Raw genomic sequence first — 16,849 nt, forward strand, 5'->3', positions numbered from 1 at the left:
TTTCCCACATCATTGCCAGCATTTGGTGACATAAGCCCTTTCTCTGGTTCTTTCTCCTCTGGGAGTTCCCTTCACTTCCTCCACTTCTGGATGGTAGGTCCCTCACCATAGCCTCCTTACAGTCTCATGCTGCAAGGAATTTTCCCCCCACAAGCAATCCTGTGAAAGTGTTGCCCTGCTAAACTGTGTGTGTCCTGCTATCACCTCATGATCATATATTTTTTCTTGATCATCCCCCAAATAACTCAATCCTCCTATACATAGCTGCCCAGATATTTTCTTCCCCCTGTGCCATGAAAAATGCAGATCATTGCAAGAGTATGATCATCTCCTGGAACCCACAGCATGGTATTTCTAGTCAGAATGTACCTAAATGTGTAAAACTGACTCTTCCTGGGATAATGAGATTGTGTGAGCTTTGATGTTTCTCTTTCCAGAATCAACATGTTTTGACACTTATATATGTGATACTAGTGAAGAGTGCATTTAAGCGCACTTTAAATGATAGAACAAGTTAGTCTTCCAAAAAAATTTGAATATCTCCAACATTAGAAATCATGATATTTTGTAATATCAAGTAATAATACGTTGAGGCTTTTAAAAAACTGACTTTACTGAGGACAGACTCCACTTGTCAAAAATACTTGAAATAATGAAGATGGATTTTGCTAAAACAGTGTAGAATCTTGATGAAATGTTTATATTTTATCCTGTACTTGTGCTCCCCTTTGTACATGAGAGATAGTTTTTTCAGTATGGAATAATGGTGCCTGTGTTTCTGTTCATGTCACAATGTATTGACAAAAAGAAATCTGTGACCATCATTTGATCATATTCATAATTTTTATTATTGTTTTTAATTTTGAATTAGGGTAATGAAATATGTTGTTTGTTGCCAAATTAATCGTTAAAGCAATTCCTGAGTTGCTACTCAGGTGCCAACTATTTTATTCACATAGCAATACACTTTCTTGTTACATGCATAACAACCTCTGTTCCATCAGTACTGTTCAAAACACTGCTTTTACCATTTATATCCAGCTGACAAAAAATTAACAAACATAGCACAGATTTTCCATGGAAAAGAGAATAAAAGTTTCTCAATCCTAGCTCCCCCATATATCTTACTATACTTATCAAGAGTAAATCATAGAGGCACTTGGGTGGCTCAGTCAGCTAAGGATCTGCCTTCGGCTCAGGTCATGATCCTCAGCGGGGAGCCTGCTTCTCCCTCTGCCTCTGCTGCTCCCCCTGCTTGTGCTCTCTCCCTTTCTCTCAAATAAATAAATAAACAAAATTTTAAAAAAGTAGATCGTAATCTTCTGATTATAATTTGCACTTAATGCTGTCATCTAATTGTGAAGTAATAAGGAAACATGGGGAAATTTTGTGGGTGGTTCTCTTGGAATGACACAGAATGAGAAAATAATTTTGTCTCATGTGGAAGCTCATGCCAGTTACTCTTTCTACCCAGTTACTGCAGTGATAACTGAATGGGCTCATGAACCAAATGCCATGGTGACAGGATGTAAATTATTTTTGTGCTAAATAGCATAGGTTTCCCCCTCACCAGGGTGTGCTAACAATAACGTTAGATGAATTCTCAATGCACCACCATCAGACCAATGTTATTTCTCCAAGAAGACATCATTGCCTAGGTTGACTTTCCAACTAATCACAGGTGATTGATTACATTGAACCCTGTCTATCATAAAGGTTGCAGATATTAATCTTCATTATAGAATAGACCTTTATGATAATATAGAGTTGATTTTCTATGAACAAAATTTTCACCAGCACCATCATTTGTGGGCATGTATATAACTTTGACACCACCTATTGACATGGTGTTTCACTCAACATGGCTTCTGATCAAGGAACTTATTTTTATAGCAAAAAATAGTAAGTCGGTGGGTTGATATCTGCAGGATTGACTGCCTTACCATGTATTCAAACACCAAGAAGCAGCTGGCTTAATAAAGTTGGGAAGAATTTTATTGAAGAGCTAGCTTTTTGAAAAGATAAAGAAAATGGACAGAACTTTAGCTAAACTAAGCAAAAAGAATACTCAAAAAAATAAAATTATAAATGAAAGAGGAGGGGATCCCTGGGTGGCTCAGTGGTTTGGCAACTGCCTTTGGCCCAGGCCGTGATCCTGGAGTCCCAGGATCGAGTCCCATATCGGGCTCCCTGCATGGAGCCTACTTCTCCCTCTGCCTGTGTCTCTGTTTCTCTCTCTCTCTGTGTGTCTCTAATGAATAAATAAATAAAATCTTAAAAAAAATAAACAAATGAAAGAGGAAACATTTTAACTGATACTACAGAAATAAAGGATCCTAAGAGACTACTGTGAACAATTATACACCACCAAACTGGAAAATATAGAAGAAGTGAATAAATTCGTAGAAACATATAACCTACCAAGACTGAATTATGAAGAAATAGAAAATCTGAACAGACTAATAACAAGAAAGGAGATTGAATCAGCAAGCAGAAACTTCTCAAGAAAGAAATGCCCAGGACCAGTTAATTTCACTGATGAATTATACCAAACATTTAAAGGATAATAATATAATTATCAAACTATCCCCCCCAAAAAATGAAGAGGAGGGAACACACTCCCAAACTCATTTTACGAAGCCAGGATTACCCTGATCCTAAAGCCAGATAAGGTCACTACAAGAAAAGAAAACAAAAGACTAAATATTCCTGTGAATATAGGTGTAAAAATTGTCACCAGTATGTCAGCAAACTTAATTCAACAGAATATTGAAAGCATCATACACCATGATCAAGTGGGATTTATCCCTGGGATGCAAGGATGGCTCAACATATGCAAATCAATCAATATGATAATCACATTAATAGAATAAAAGATGAAAATCATATGATAATAAATGCAAAAAAGCATTTGACAAAATTCAATATCCTTTCATGATAAAAATTCTCAGCAAAGTTGATCTAGAAGGGATGTGCCTCAACATAATAAAGGTCATATATGTAAAGCTCACAGTTAATATCATACTCAAGTTGAAAGCTTCTCCTTTATGAACAAGAACAAGACAATGGTGCCCACTTGCACCATTCCTATTCAACATAGTCCTGGGAATCCTAGAACAGTTAGGTAAGAAAAAGAAATAAAAGGTATCCAGTTTAGAAAGGAAGAAGCAGAACTGACTCTGCATGCAGTTGACATTATTTTATATAGACAAACTACTAAAATTCCACCCAAATACTGTTAGATCTAATAAAAATCTTCAGTAAAGTGGCAGGATACAAAATCAACATAGAAAAATCAGTAGAGGGCAACCCGGGTGGCTCAGCGGTTTAGTGCTGCCTTCAGCCCAGGACCTGATCCTGGAGATCCGGAATCGAGTCCCTCGTCGGGCTCCCTGAATGGAGCCTGCTTCTTCCTCTGCCTGTGTCTCTGCCTCTCTCTGTGTGTGTCTCTCATGAATAAATAAATAAAATCTTAAAAAAAAAGAAAAATCAGTAGAATTTTATATAATAGTAATTGATTACCCAATAATGAAATAAAGAAAGCAATATTATTTACAATAGTATCAAAAACAATACATTTGACCAAAGAGTTAAAACATCTCTACATTGAAAACTATATGACTTTGATGAAAAAAATTGAAGACACAAATAAATAGAAAGATATCCTTTTCTCACAAACTGGAAAAATTAATATTTTAAAATGTTTATACTACTTTAAGCCGTCTATAGATGTAAAACAATCCCTACCTATGAAGATTCCAATGTCATTCTTTACAAAAATAGAAAAAATATTTCTATAAGACCTGAAACTGTAAAACTACTAAAAGAAAACGTAGAGTAAAGCTCTTTGACATTAGTTCTGGCAACCCTTTTTTTGATACAACACCAAAAGCACAAACAACAGAAGCAAAAATAAACACGTGGGACTTTATCAAATTAAAAAGCTTCTGCACAGAAAAAAAAAAAAAGCCACAAAGAACAAAAAACAATCATCAAAATGAAGAGGCAACCTAGAGAATGGAAGAAAATATCTGCAAACCATTTATCTTATAAGGGGTGATATCTAAAATATATAAGGAACACAAATAATTCAACAGCAAAAAAAATCCAATTAAAAAAAGACAAAGGACCTGAGTAGATATTAAAAAAAAAAAAAACCTAGAAAAGGCCAACAGATACATGAAAAGCTTCTCAACATCACTAATCATCAGGAAAAGACAAATTAAAACCACAATAAGATTTCAATTCATATCTGTTAGAATGGCTAGTATCAAAAATATAAGAGACAAAATGTGTTGGTAAAAATGTGGAGAAAAGGGAACCCTTGTGCACTATTGGTATGGATGTAAATTGATACAACCATTATGGAAAACAGTATGGAGTTTCCTCAAAAAATTAAAAATAACACTACCCTATGATCCAGCAATTCTATTTCTGGATATACTTCCAAAGAAAATGAAATAACATTCTTAAAGAAATATCTGTACCCCAGTGTTTACTGCAGCATTCAGTTTGTACATACACAGAATGGAATAATGGAATACCATTCATTCATAAAGAAGGAAATCCTGCCTTTTGCAACAATGCCAACCTTGAGGGCATTATGCTAAGTGAAAGATGTCACACACAGACAAATTCTGTATGTTCTCACCTATGTCTGGGGGAGATCCTGAGTGGGGGAAATGTGGGGATGTTGGTCAAAGGGAATATATATATTTCCAGCCATAAGTTGAATAAGTTTTGGGAATCTAATGTACAACATGGTGATTATAATTAAATACCACATTATATACTTTAAAGTTGTTAAATGTTAAAAAAAAAGTTGTTAAATGTTATCAACATATGCAGAAAGTGGTAACTATGTGAGGGGATATAGTTGTTAACTAACCTTTTGGGGTAATCATTCCACAATATATACATGTATCAAATCATCATGTTATGCACTACATATACGTATATCAGTTTATATATGTATGTATCACTGATTTTATTTTATATATCTGTCTATCTATCTATATCTATCTGTCTATCTACCTATCTATATCAGTAAAGCTGGGGGAAAAAGGCTTGTTTAGTGGTAGTATTTCACAGGAAACAGAATTTATGGGAAATAGATTAAATCCTAATGCTGATGTGTTTTCTTATACTTTTGCTGAAAGAGATGTTAATCAGATTAAGTATAATAGCACTTCAAAGGGATCCTGTTTGCCCAAGGAAAAGAAAAAATAACAGTACAAATAAGAAGACCTCTGGTGACGCAGGTACACATTACACTTCTCTTTATTGAAGACCACAAAGATTTAACTAAGCAAAATAACTAACAAGATGACACCTTTGCTTTTCCATCAGAATTCCATGGGGGCTGATTTTTGAGAAAGGAGGGGTAAACATTCAGAAGGGGGATAGACAAAGCTTCTTGTGTGGTTTTCTCAAGGGAGAGAGTCATACAGTTGTGTTTTTGAAGCGCATATGTGAGTGTGGTAGGTTGAGAGTAGGATGACAGCTTTCAAAAGTGGAACATGAACCAGGACAGCTGGCTGGCAGTGAATGGACTGATACTGAACAACTGCAGGAGAAGAATAATTTGGAAAGGGGTGGAGAATTTTAAGAAACTTTCTATATAATTCCCTGCAGAAGACCTTTAGCCCTCTCAATTAGTCAAAATCCAATCACCAAAATGGAAATCACACTAATTTTTTAACCGTATAATTTAAGAAGTTGATTAATCAATTGGAAGTTAAATTGTTGGAGGTTGAATATTGGTTAGGTATTAGAGGATTAGAAAGACAAAATAGGAACTTGAAGTGACACAGGTATAGTCATCTTAGGAAGTAACTGCTATATCTGATTGGCCCATTTTACAAAAGGAGATTTTTGGGATTCTCAGAACCTAGAAGCCTGGGGGAAGGGTTTCAGGGATCAAACTAGAGGGGTGAGTCTCATACCTCTGAGGGATGGATACTACTCAGTTTATGTTCACATCTTAGAATCAGTGAGGTTGATTCTGAGAATGGCAGAAGAATCCTAAAAATGGAACAAATTGTTTCTAGAATCAGACGGAACACCCAATGGTGAGTGACACTCACCAAATAGCAAGCAAATAGGACTGATCAAGTTGTGTCTTTCTTCTCCTGTCTTTTGGCTTCTCTTTAGTGCTCAAAAATTGGCCATGCATACCAGGGAGCCAGATGACAAAGGAGAAATGTAATTTGCAAAATATCAGCCCAGCATCACAAAGCCAACTAAGGAAGGTAAGTTAGAGCCGAGAGAAAACTGCTTAGCCACTAACCCATTCCCATTAAAGGACCATGGTAATGACATTTTTTTTTTCAAAAGCTTTCTAGAATCAGATTTATAATATCAAGATGTGTAAATGATTGGAAAGTTCTCAAGACTTTTAAGCACAGATGAATACCTCTGTACCCTGTAGCTTCACCTGGCCAAGGAATAAAAATTTCTGAGGACAGTGTATTTTAGACCATATGAAAATCTGCCATTATTCTCTCTCAATGGTATTATATATAATGCTTACCTGAAACAGAACCATGCAGTCAAATGTAGTGCTGGTTTCTCTTCCTAAGAGAAGCTTTCTTCCTTTTCACAAAGTTTGTGCTTTCCTATCAGCCAACTGGATAAAATGCAAGAGGACATAAATGTGATGATTATAGCTGACCCTTTCTCCCATAAGTCCTCTTAGAGTGCACATCTGAATGCTTATTAAAGCTACACATTGACCCAGAGATTTTGTTCTGTATCAAGGTTTGCCAAGGTGCAGGTAGAAACACCTCTGGTGGCTTGTTCATGAATATTTTGGTTTGTGCCAAGATGTTTCTTCAACCTCACTAATGGGGTGCCAACTAAAGCCCAAAGGCTCACAGTCCAGTTCACTATCTCCAAAACCTGTATGTTCCTTGACTCTCCTCTCCTGTCTGCTCCCTCTTCCTGGTATGTTCTAGGGTCCCTGGCTTATTGCCTTGCAGCCCTTCCATGACCAATTACTATCCCTCAATTGTCATTTCAGCAGTCCCTCCCTAACTTCCTTTTTTTAATCCTCTGTTTTTCAACTTGGGCTCCAAATGCTTCTTTGTACTGCACTCCAGCCCTTTCTTTCCCACATAATTACACTGCCTAAATTTTAGTCCATAGGGCCCCATTTCCTCAACCTACCCTTCTGCCATGTAAGTTCTCATAGCTTCCATCTCCTCTCAGTCTTTAAAGTCCCTTCTTCAGTATTTGTGATGGATAGTCTCTGTGAAACTATAGAACTGCAACTTTGTTATCTCTCTGTTGATCTCAGACTCACTGTCCTCCAATTTCCTCTCTTCTTCTTATCCTTATGCGAGTTTCCCTTCCCAGCTTGTGTCTTCCTGATGTTGAATGGACAACCAAAAACAGATCTAGCTGCTTCTTGCTTGCTTGTTTGCTCTCAGTATCTTTTTCTTTTCTTGTACTCTAGGTCTTGGAACCTGGACAGCCAGCCCCAGACCACTTCTCTAGGTTCTATTATGACTTCTGAAATCTCTCTCCTTTAGCTCTAAGAGTAACTCTTCCATCTGGAGCTGAGACCCTTCTTACTTTCACACCTACATTTTTATTTTTAACTTAGTTTAAATGAAATTTAAGAATAAAAATTATGCTACTTAAATAATATTGTTAAATAAATCAGAAGTAAAGGTATACACTGAGGGTTTATGTTTGGAAAATACTCTCCTGAAGGTCTTCAGGTGACTTAAAGGATGAGTCCTTGGGTTTCTTGCTTCCCTGGACTTTTCTAGTAAGAAACGTGTGGTTTTCAAGATTCTAAATAAGATTCTGCTTGAGAAAGTAATCCATCAGGGGCAAAGATGATCTAGAGAGCTTTGATAATGCTGTTGATGCTACTTGGTGATATTTGCAATTTGTCTGAACTCCCTTTCAGGGCAAAAGGGAGCCTGAGGCACTGAGCCAGGGCTACAGCCTTGAAGGCATGTAGGGGTTACAGTGATAAGGGCCAAAGAGTCTGGTGTCAGATTAAAAAAATCATTGCCAAGACCACTACCAAGGATCTTTTTCCCTATGTTTTCTTTAGAAGTTTCATAGTTTCAGATTTTACATTTAAGTTTCTAATCCATTTTACGTTGAATTTTGTGTATGGTATGATCTTGGGATCCAATTTCATTCTTTTGCATGTAGATATCTAGTTTTCTCAACATTGTGGAGACTATCCTTATTTTGTATTCTTGGTGCCCTTTTTGAAGACGAGGTGACAGTGTATATGTAGTTTATTTTCTGTCTCTCGATTCTGTTTTGTGGGTCTATGTATGGGTCTATGTTTCATGGGTCTATGTATCTGTCTCATGCCAGTACCATACTCTTGATTACTGAAGCTTTGTAATATATTTTGAAGTCAGGAAGTGTGAGGCCTCCAGCTTTGTTCTTGCTCAAGGTTTCTTTGACTGAGATCAAGATTAGATATCAGAATATCTTTATATACTTTATAAATTCCTAAATATAAGTTGAACTATCCATATTGTCCAAAATGTCCATGTTCATTTGAGACAGTAAATTGAAGTGCTTAAATGACAGAACTCGAGCTCAGTGGTGTGGATTTGAATCTTGACTTCAGCACTAATTAACTATGTGAACTTGAGAAATTAGTGACCGTGACTTAGTGTCTTTATCTTTCAACAGGAGATAAGAATGGTACTTACTGCTTAAGGCTATTGTAAAGATTGCACATGAATGGCCTAAAACTGTGCTTGGCATATAGTAAAGGCTGTATGAGTCTTATCTTCATACATCTTCATGCTCACTTTTAGCTATTTATACATCAACACACCTCTTGTCCAATGTAAAAAATTATTAAACGTATGCACCTGAACAGTGACTGACCTCGAGTCAAGTTTCTGTGCCCCAAAATGACAAACTCGGGTAAACGCTATGCTGAAAGAATCCTATCCTACTTAGATTTATTTGTTTGTGCTACATATTACAATATTTTAAGAATTATGTAAACATATTATGTTGAAATAGTCGATGTTCTCCACCCCCCCAAAAAAGGGAAAGAAATAGTCAATTTCCGTCAATAACATTGGCTTTTGGGAAACCTGTACTTTTAAATGAAACACTATAGTGATAGGCTTTTCACTTACAACAGAAAATTGAAACCTACTACAGACAAATTTAAAAAGGCTTTTATGTCTTTGTCTAAATGTCCAGCATCCACTGGTTTCCTCTGTGAGAGACCAAGGTTAGGTTGCAGTGGAAGCTATTACTGGGAAAAATAATCTCTATGGAATTTATATGCTCATTGGCAATATTCTACAAAAGCTAAATGACCTTTTATTGGAAAGGCCTTCTTGAACTCTGTAAGCATAAGAAATTTTGTTGTTTATTTGTTGAGTACTTCATTGAGAATCCAATTATTGTTTTGTACTTCCTAATTCACATAAAATTGGAAAGACAGGAAGGTATCTGCTGGTTTAGTGAATTTAGACACAATTTTTATTAAAGAAATGGTCATGACTCTCCTAACTCTGGGAAACGAAGTAGGGGTGGTGGAAGAGGAGGAGGGCGGGGGGTGGGGGTGACTGGTTGGTGGGCACTGAGGGGGGCACTTGACGGGATGAGCACTGGGTGTTATTCTATATGTTGGCAAATTGAACACCAATAAAAATAGATTTATTATTTAAAAAAATAAATGGTCATAACTGATATATGAATGTTTATAGTAATATATACTTCACAAACTTTTTTTGTATTTGTAACAGCAAACTTGTTAAACAGAATCTGACTTGGTACCCCTATATATTTAGCAAAAAGAATGTGGCTCTGATTGAAGCTGGAGTGTAGGATACAATTTGGAAGTTGCTTCTCAGGCTCTCTTTTCTCAATTTCCCCGACTCCCTGACCACTGGTTTCTAAACAGTATTAGGCAGACAACTGTGTGGTTTGCCGAACAAAGGTTTTACTATGGAAAGCACTGGATTCAAAACACTGACTTGGATTAGAAGGGCCCTACCTGGAGGTTTGTGTCACTGTAGAAAACAGGTTGCCCTAAGATTTAGTTTTCTTATATGTGAACTCAAAGGGCATCCCACAAAATTGGGAAAAAGGAAAATAAATATGCTTTTTGAACTGTGTTAGGATCCCAAATAATATGTTTGTTTTCTTCATCTTCCAGATATTTAAAGCATTTAAAGTTTATAATATATTTATCTTATGTGTGGCAACTTTTTGAATACCCTGTAGATGGCATCTAACTATAGAATCTGAGGATTTAAGTTACATTAATATCAACAGCATTTCACAGTTTTCATAGAACCAATTGATCTGCTGAAACTTGGGTGTCTCTGTAGTATATTTTCTTGTGATTTCTCCAACCATTTCTATACGCAGAATGTCTTCCCATCATTAATGTCTAATTTTCTTATATTTTCCTTCCAGTTTTTAAAAATACTGTTTTATCTGTTACATTGAATTATTTATTTAGAATTTATTTTCAAATGTGGTATCAAGTGAGGATCAAAATCTTTTGTTTTCCAAATTTTCCTAGTAGCACTTTAAAAATAATCTATCTCTTTGCCATTGACTTGTGAAGCTTACTTTATCATTTTTAAGTTCCCATAAACCTTTACTCCATTTCTTTTAGTTTTATGTCTCAATTTTTCATAACTTCCTTTTTATTATAAAGCAACAAGGTATTTGTGGAAATTTTGAGAAAGTATACAGAAAAACACAAAGAAGAAAATTAAAATTCCACATAAACATTAAAATTTCAGAGAAATTTCTTCTAGTCATATGTATGTATTTACAAAGGATGCTGTAATTTTTGTGAAAGAACAGCCCCAAATAAGACTCAAGTAAAAAAAGATGGTTGCTGAACTGGTTTCTGATAAGGATGAGTTGTTCTGTAGCATGAGACACAGATGTAAATTTAGGTGCAAAAGTCTAGAGATAGAAGCTGGGGTAGTACATAAGGGCAGAGAAGGGATCCTGTAAATCTGTAAGTATGAGAGAACAGGAGAAAGCAAATTAAAAACTCCTGTGGCAGTGTACTCTAAAAGTGCTAGGAGAACAAAAATGTCTAGTAAAACATTTTTAAATTGTCTGCTGAGCTATCTTCCCTGTAAGATCTTCAGTAAAATTCACACTACTCACTAAGGTTTTTGCGTGACAAGATTCTTTAGGCAACAGTTCAATTTTTTGGTTCATATACTCTAAAATAAATTTGGAAGACCTTGAGAGCATTTTTAGGTTCACATTAGACATTTTTTCTCATGTGTATATAGTTTCAAAACATTTAATTTCTGATGAGTAACAAGTATTAACATTTTAAAATAGGACTACTACCATCATCGACTAAAAAAAAACAAAACAAACAAACAAACAAAAAAAACCAACCTTATAAAGATTTTCTTTAAAAGTGAAGGCAGTAGTAGGAAAAGAATCCAAAATATATTTCAACATATTTTCAGACAGACCCGTGTACTGAGAGAATACACATTAATGGAAGTGAAGATTTGGAAGTGAATTCACTTAAAAATATCTATGCCCTCTTGAGACAAAAGACAAAGAAGACCACTAACACCTGGGACACAGATATAAATGTTTCTTTTCTTCCTTCTTTCCTTTTTTTTCCCTTCAAAAATGAGGACACACTATACATACAGTTTTGAATCTTAGAATTTCCAGATGGTATTATTTCAGATCAAGTATTCTTCAAGTGTGTTCTAAGTATTTATATTACCGTATCATTAATGTATACTATTATTTATTTATTTATTTTTCAATCTTGAAACATTAATCTAGAAGTCTGCCAGGGATTTGGGCAGTTTATGTTCAGATTTTGATATGATTTTCAGCTCGTCTCTGGATCTGAACTCTATTTCTGCTGCTCTATTATTAAGTTTGTGGCTTTTTACCATCTTACCTGTTCTAATAATGGAGCTTCCTCAGATCAGAAAGTCACCAAGTTGGAATTCTTGTCTACTGCAGGGGCATGCTTTCTAGAATAAATATTTATCAAGTTATCAAGTTTCTGCCTGCTACTGGATGTTTTCTGGTGCCTTCAAATGGTAGTTTTTAGTATTTTTGCCATGTTTATAGTTGTTTATTTGTGGAAGACTCTCCTGACCTTTTCTTGCTACTATTATGGAAATTTTGCCCAAATAAATATTAGATTATTAAAAGTGCTTGCTAATTGAATAAAGTGAAACTTATTGCTTCCTTAATATTGCAGTTCAGATTAGTTGTACAATTGAGCATCTTCTGTGAGTTTATTGGCTATTTATATTTCATCACTTGTGAATTACCTGCTCATTTCTTTTGCCTATTTTAAAATTCTGTAGTCTTATTTTTTTCTTACTGATTAAGAAGAGTCCTATTATTCAAATATTATCACCATGCAAAAATTGTTTGAAAATATACTTCCCTGTTAGTAATTTATCTTTAAATTTTCTTTATGATATGATTAACATACAAATTGATTTTTAAAGGAGTAGCATCTCTACAAATTTGAATCTTCTTATCTGGAGACCCAGTTTATCTTTTCATTTATTTGAATTGATGTTTATCTATCCTGGTAATAGAGTGAATTTTAGTATCGGTCTCATTTATTACATTTTTAATGTTTTCTATTATTGATATTGCTAGATATTTTCATGATGTATTTTTTCATAACAACTTCTAGCTGATGTGATTTTATAGAAAAATTTTCTCTGCCCTATCCTTATTATTTTACTGAAGTTATTTATATGTATTACCTCATTTAATTCTCCAAACAATACTACCACCTAGATATTATTATTAGCTTTATTTTATATTAAATATTCCAGCCATATATGAATTTTAAAACATATGGGTTATAATACAATGAGCATTCATGTACATGTCATCCACTTAAGAAATAACCCACATTTAACTACTCATTTAAATTTACTATATATCAAAAAAAATAAATTTACTATATATCATTCCCATGTAGTTTATGTATACTTATGACATGGTATAGGGCTATAAAGATATATAATGTTGCTTTTTCACTTTAAATGCATAAATAAATGGTACCATACTGTGTATATACATCTGTATTCTTAATTTGATATTGTGTTTTCACATTTTTCCATAGTAAAACATGTATTCTATTTCATTCATTTAAGCTGCTTTATAATATTCCTTTGTGTAAATATATTGCATTTTATTTATAGTCTGTTTATGAGCTTGTTATTTATTAAATCTATACCACTGCAAATATTTATGTACATTTTTGTATGTGTCTTTTTGTGCATAAGTGCTAGGGTTTTTCTATGAGACAGTCCTGGTAGAATTTCTGAGATTTAAAATACACAAATTTTAACTGTACTAGATATTGAAAATTACTATCTAATAGTGACTAATATATATTCCCACTAATAGTGTGTAAGAGTTCCTATTTCATTACATGTTTGCAAGTGCTTGGTACTCAGAACTTAATTTTTGTCAATCTGATGAGTGTGAATAGATATCACATCTTTAAAATCTGTGTTTTCCTAATTCCCAGTGATGTTGTTCATATTTTTCAATTTTTGTTATGCATTATTCATCAATTAATTTCCTTTCATTATTTCCCCTATTATGCTAGGTTCTCTGTACTTTCCTTATTAATTTCTAGCAGCATGTTAAGTTGTCATAATAAAAAGTATCTTTTTTTAAAGTAGGCTCCGCACTGAGCATGGAGCCCAATGCAGGTCTTGAACTCAGGACCCCTAAGATCAAGACCTTGAACTCAGGACCCGTGAGATCAAGAGTTGGACACTTAATTTACAGTTTTATCAACTGAAAAGATTTCAGATTTTCTTTTGAAGTTCAGCTGTTTTGTGGGATGCCTGGGTGGCTCAGCTGTTGGGTGCCTGCCTTCGGCTCAGGTTGTGATCCTGGAGTCTCAGGAACAAGTCCCGCATCGGGCTCCCTGCATGGAGCCTGCTTATCCCTATACCTGTGTCTCTGCCTCTCTCTCAGTCTGTGTCTCTCATAAATAAATAGATAAATAAACAATTTTTTAAAATGAAATTTAGCTGTTTTAAATTTTAAGTAAAATTTATCATTTTTATTTGAGATTTGTGCTTTTTCTAAGAAATTTTAACCACACAGTCCTAGAAATATTAACTACGATTATTTTCATGATTTATAATGTTTTAATTTATTATAATTAGCTTTTTATCTCTCTGGAACTTATGTAAGACAAGTGAACAGATATTATTTTTATATGCAGAAAACTAATTTTCTTAGCACCATTAAAGAATTTATTGATTGTACACATCACCTGTCACATATGAAATACCCATATATGTATGTCTCTAGTTCTTGTCTTTATGTCTAATTAATGTTTTTTTATATTTGTGCAAATAACACACTAAGTTAATTATATGGTTTATATAAGTCTTTTAATCATCAATGAAGTACACTTTGCTTTTTTTTTTCAAAATTGTTTCAGTTTTTCTTTTGTTCTTCCTTATAAATTTGTAGACACAGCTTATCAAAGCTGTGATTTTTAGTGTAATTTCTAAATGTGTAGATTAATTTATGAATAAATAACACATTTTTTTAGATTGAGTTTTTCCTTTTTTGGCATCACTACTTTGTGTATTTCAATAATTTTTTATATTTTCCATATACAATTGTCTTATTTTTAGTTATAGCCATTCTTAGTTACTTCTATTGCATTCATTCTTTTTATAAATGTATATTCAGTATTACTAATACTAATAGGAAGTAATTACTAATTACTTAGTTATTTGGAAACATTAAAAAAATAATGATCCTTGTCCTGAGCACACATACAATATAATTACAAACTGGATTAAAAAAATTATAGGAGTTCTGTTCCAGTGTGGCTAAGTTTATAACCAACTGGCCCACCCACAGGTAACAACTACAAACTCTGTTTAACAACTGACCTACGTAAAGACTCTGAAGAGAGAAGAAAAGTATATAGCTTATGATATAGACATAAAACAAGAAAAATGGACAGGATGAGTTTCTTGTTGCTATATCCTTTAACTAGAAGAGAAACTGAGACAATATGCCAATGGCTTCACATAAAGCAGGTAAAACAATGATAAGAATCATATAGTTATTCTACCCTCACGAACCAGGAGACAGAATTTGGGGCAACCACAGTTGCTGGAAAGTAAATGGGGATAATACTGGGAAAGAGCAGGAGAGAAAATTCGAATTTGTGAATAATGTTGCCCAAGTCTCTCTCTGATCTCTGATTTATATAAGACCAGGACAGACTACAAGCAGCCTAGCAAGGGAAAAAATAACTGAATTGACATAGGTATTTCTGACAACGTCTGTGTTTGCAGTTTTATGAAGTAAATTGCCTACTAAAATATAAATATAAATATAAATATAAATATAAATATAAATATAAATATAAATATAAATATAAATATAAATATAAATATTGTTCAGAGGTCTATAACAGAATCCGAGACCTCCACAAAATATTATTCACAATGTCCACACTACAGTTTAAAGTCACTCAACATATGAAGAACTCATTTTCTCAAAAGAAAATACAGCCAATGGTGTTCAGTACTGAAATGACTCAGAAGTTTAAATTAATAAACACTATTTTTAAAGCAACTATTTTAACTACATTTAATAAGATAAAGGAAAATATGCTTGTAGTGAAAAAAATAAGAAATCCCTTATAGAGAAAATCTTTTAAATCTATAACGAAATCAAATAAGAATTCTAGATGAAATATCCAACATCTGAAAAATAATAACTAGATAGTTGTAACTGCATAATGGAGATAATAATGAATTTTTGAACTTGTAGTTATATCAATAGAAGTCATCTAATCTGCTAAAAAAAAGGAAAAAAGATTGAAAAAATTGAACAAGGCCTCTGTGGGACAATATGAAAAGTTTGAACATATGTGCAATTGGAGTCCAATAATGCAAGGGGAAATAGAATAGAGCAGGTGAAATATTTGAATAAACAATGACTAAAAATCTCCTCAGATTTTGTAAAAGCAATACATTTAAATAATCAGAAAGCTCAGTAAACCCAAAGAAGTACCAAGATTAATTAAATCATTCTGAAAATTGGCAAGAAAGAGAAAATCTTGAAAGTAGAAAAAGAACACATTATATAGAGGGAATGACAAGTTGAATGATTTCTGATGTCTCATTGGAAAATATGGAGATCATGGATGCCTGGGTGGCTCAGTGTTTAAGCCCGTGTCTTTGGCCCAGGGTGTGATCCTGGAGTCCCAGGATCGAGTCCCACATCAAGCTCCCTGCATGGAGCCTGCTCCTCTCTTGACCTGTGTCTCTAATGAATAAATAAAATATTTTTTTAAAAAGGAAAATATGAAGATCATAAGACAGTGAAACAATAATCTTTAAAATGTTAAATACAAAAACATGATCAATCTAGAATTCTATATCCAGTGGACATTTTTTTCAGGATGAAGAATAAAAATGTCTTCAAATAAAATAATACTACAAAGAATTTTTCCTAGCCTATCTGCATTATAATAAACGCTAATGGAAGTTGTTCAGTATGAAGGGAAATGATAACCAATTAAAGTCTGTATTTTCAGGAAGTAATGAAGAGAATAAAAAATGGTATGTATCTGGATAAATACAAAATACATTATTTTACATTTAGTTTCTTTAAGGTATATAACAGTGATTAAAGAAAAATTATAGCATTTTCTTGGAGTTATAATGTATGTAGATGTAATATATGTGATAATTATAACATAAAGGATTTGGAGGGTTAATAAACCTATATGATTCCTGTGTATTCCTACATACACTTTACATAAGCTAGCACAGTGTCAATTGCAAATAGACTGTGAATAGATAGGGAG

The 16,849-nt window shown here is 33.8% G+C and overlaps 2 long non-coding RNA genes across 22 annotated transcripts in view; one reads left to right on the plus strand and one right to left on the minus strand.

Annotated features, from left to right (window-relative positions):
• LOC144283151 (uncharacterized) overlaps positions 1–16,849 on the plus strand; it is a 190,654-nt gene that overhangs the window by 146,872 nt on the left and 26,933 nt on the right. Inside the window, exons 7-9 of one of the 14 annotated variants that reach the window (XR_013351517.1) lie at positions 5,160–5,261; positions 6,154–6,251; positions 14,884–15,335. The exons of 2 other annotated variants lie outside the window; for them this stretch is intronic. This is a non-coding gene — a long non-coding RNA (uncharacterized LOC144283151). Of the gene's footprint in view, positions 1–5,159; positions 5,262–6,153; positions 6,252–11,888; positions 13,105–13,673; positions 14,006–14,883; positions 15,336–16,849 lie in introns of those variants that run through there. 11 more of the 14 variants (XR_013351518.1, XR_013351519.1, XR_013351510.1 and 8 more) reach the window with 11 other exon arrangements.
• Positions 1–16,849, minus strand: part of LOC144283153 (uncharacterized) — a 68,763-nt gene that overhangs the window by 23,875 nt on the left and 28,039 nt on the right. For 6 of the 8 annotated variants that reach the window (XR_013351528.1, XR_013351525.1, XR_013351530.1 and 3 more), the window contains one exon: positions 6,533–6,628. This is a non-coding gene — a long non-coding RNA (uncharacterized LOC144283153). Of the gene's footprint in view, positions 1–824; positions 3,472–5,701; positions 6,025–6,532; positions 6,629–16,849 lie in introns of those variants that run through there. The other 2 variants (XR_013351527.1, XR_013351529.1) reach the window with 2 other exon arrangements.

The sequence above is a fragment of the Canis aureus genome, chromosome 14 (assembly GCF_053574225.1).
Source record: "Canis aureus isolate CA01 chromosome 14, VMU_Caureus_v.1.0, whole genome shotgun sequence".
Taxonomy (NCBI): domain Eukaryota; kingdom Metazoa; phylum Chordata; class Mammalia; order Carnivora; family Canidae; genus Canis; species Canis aureus.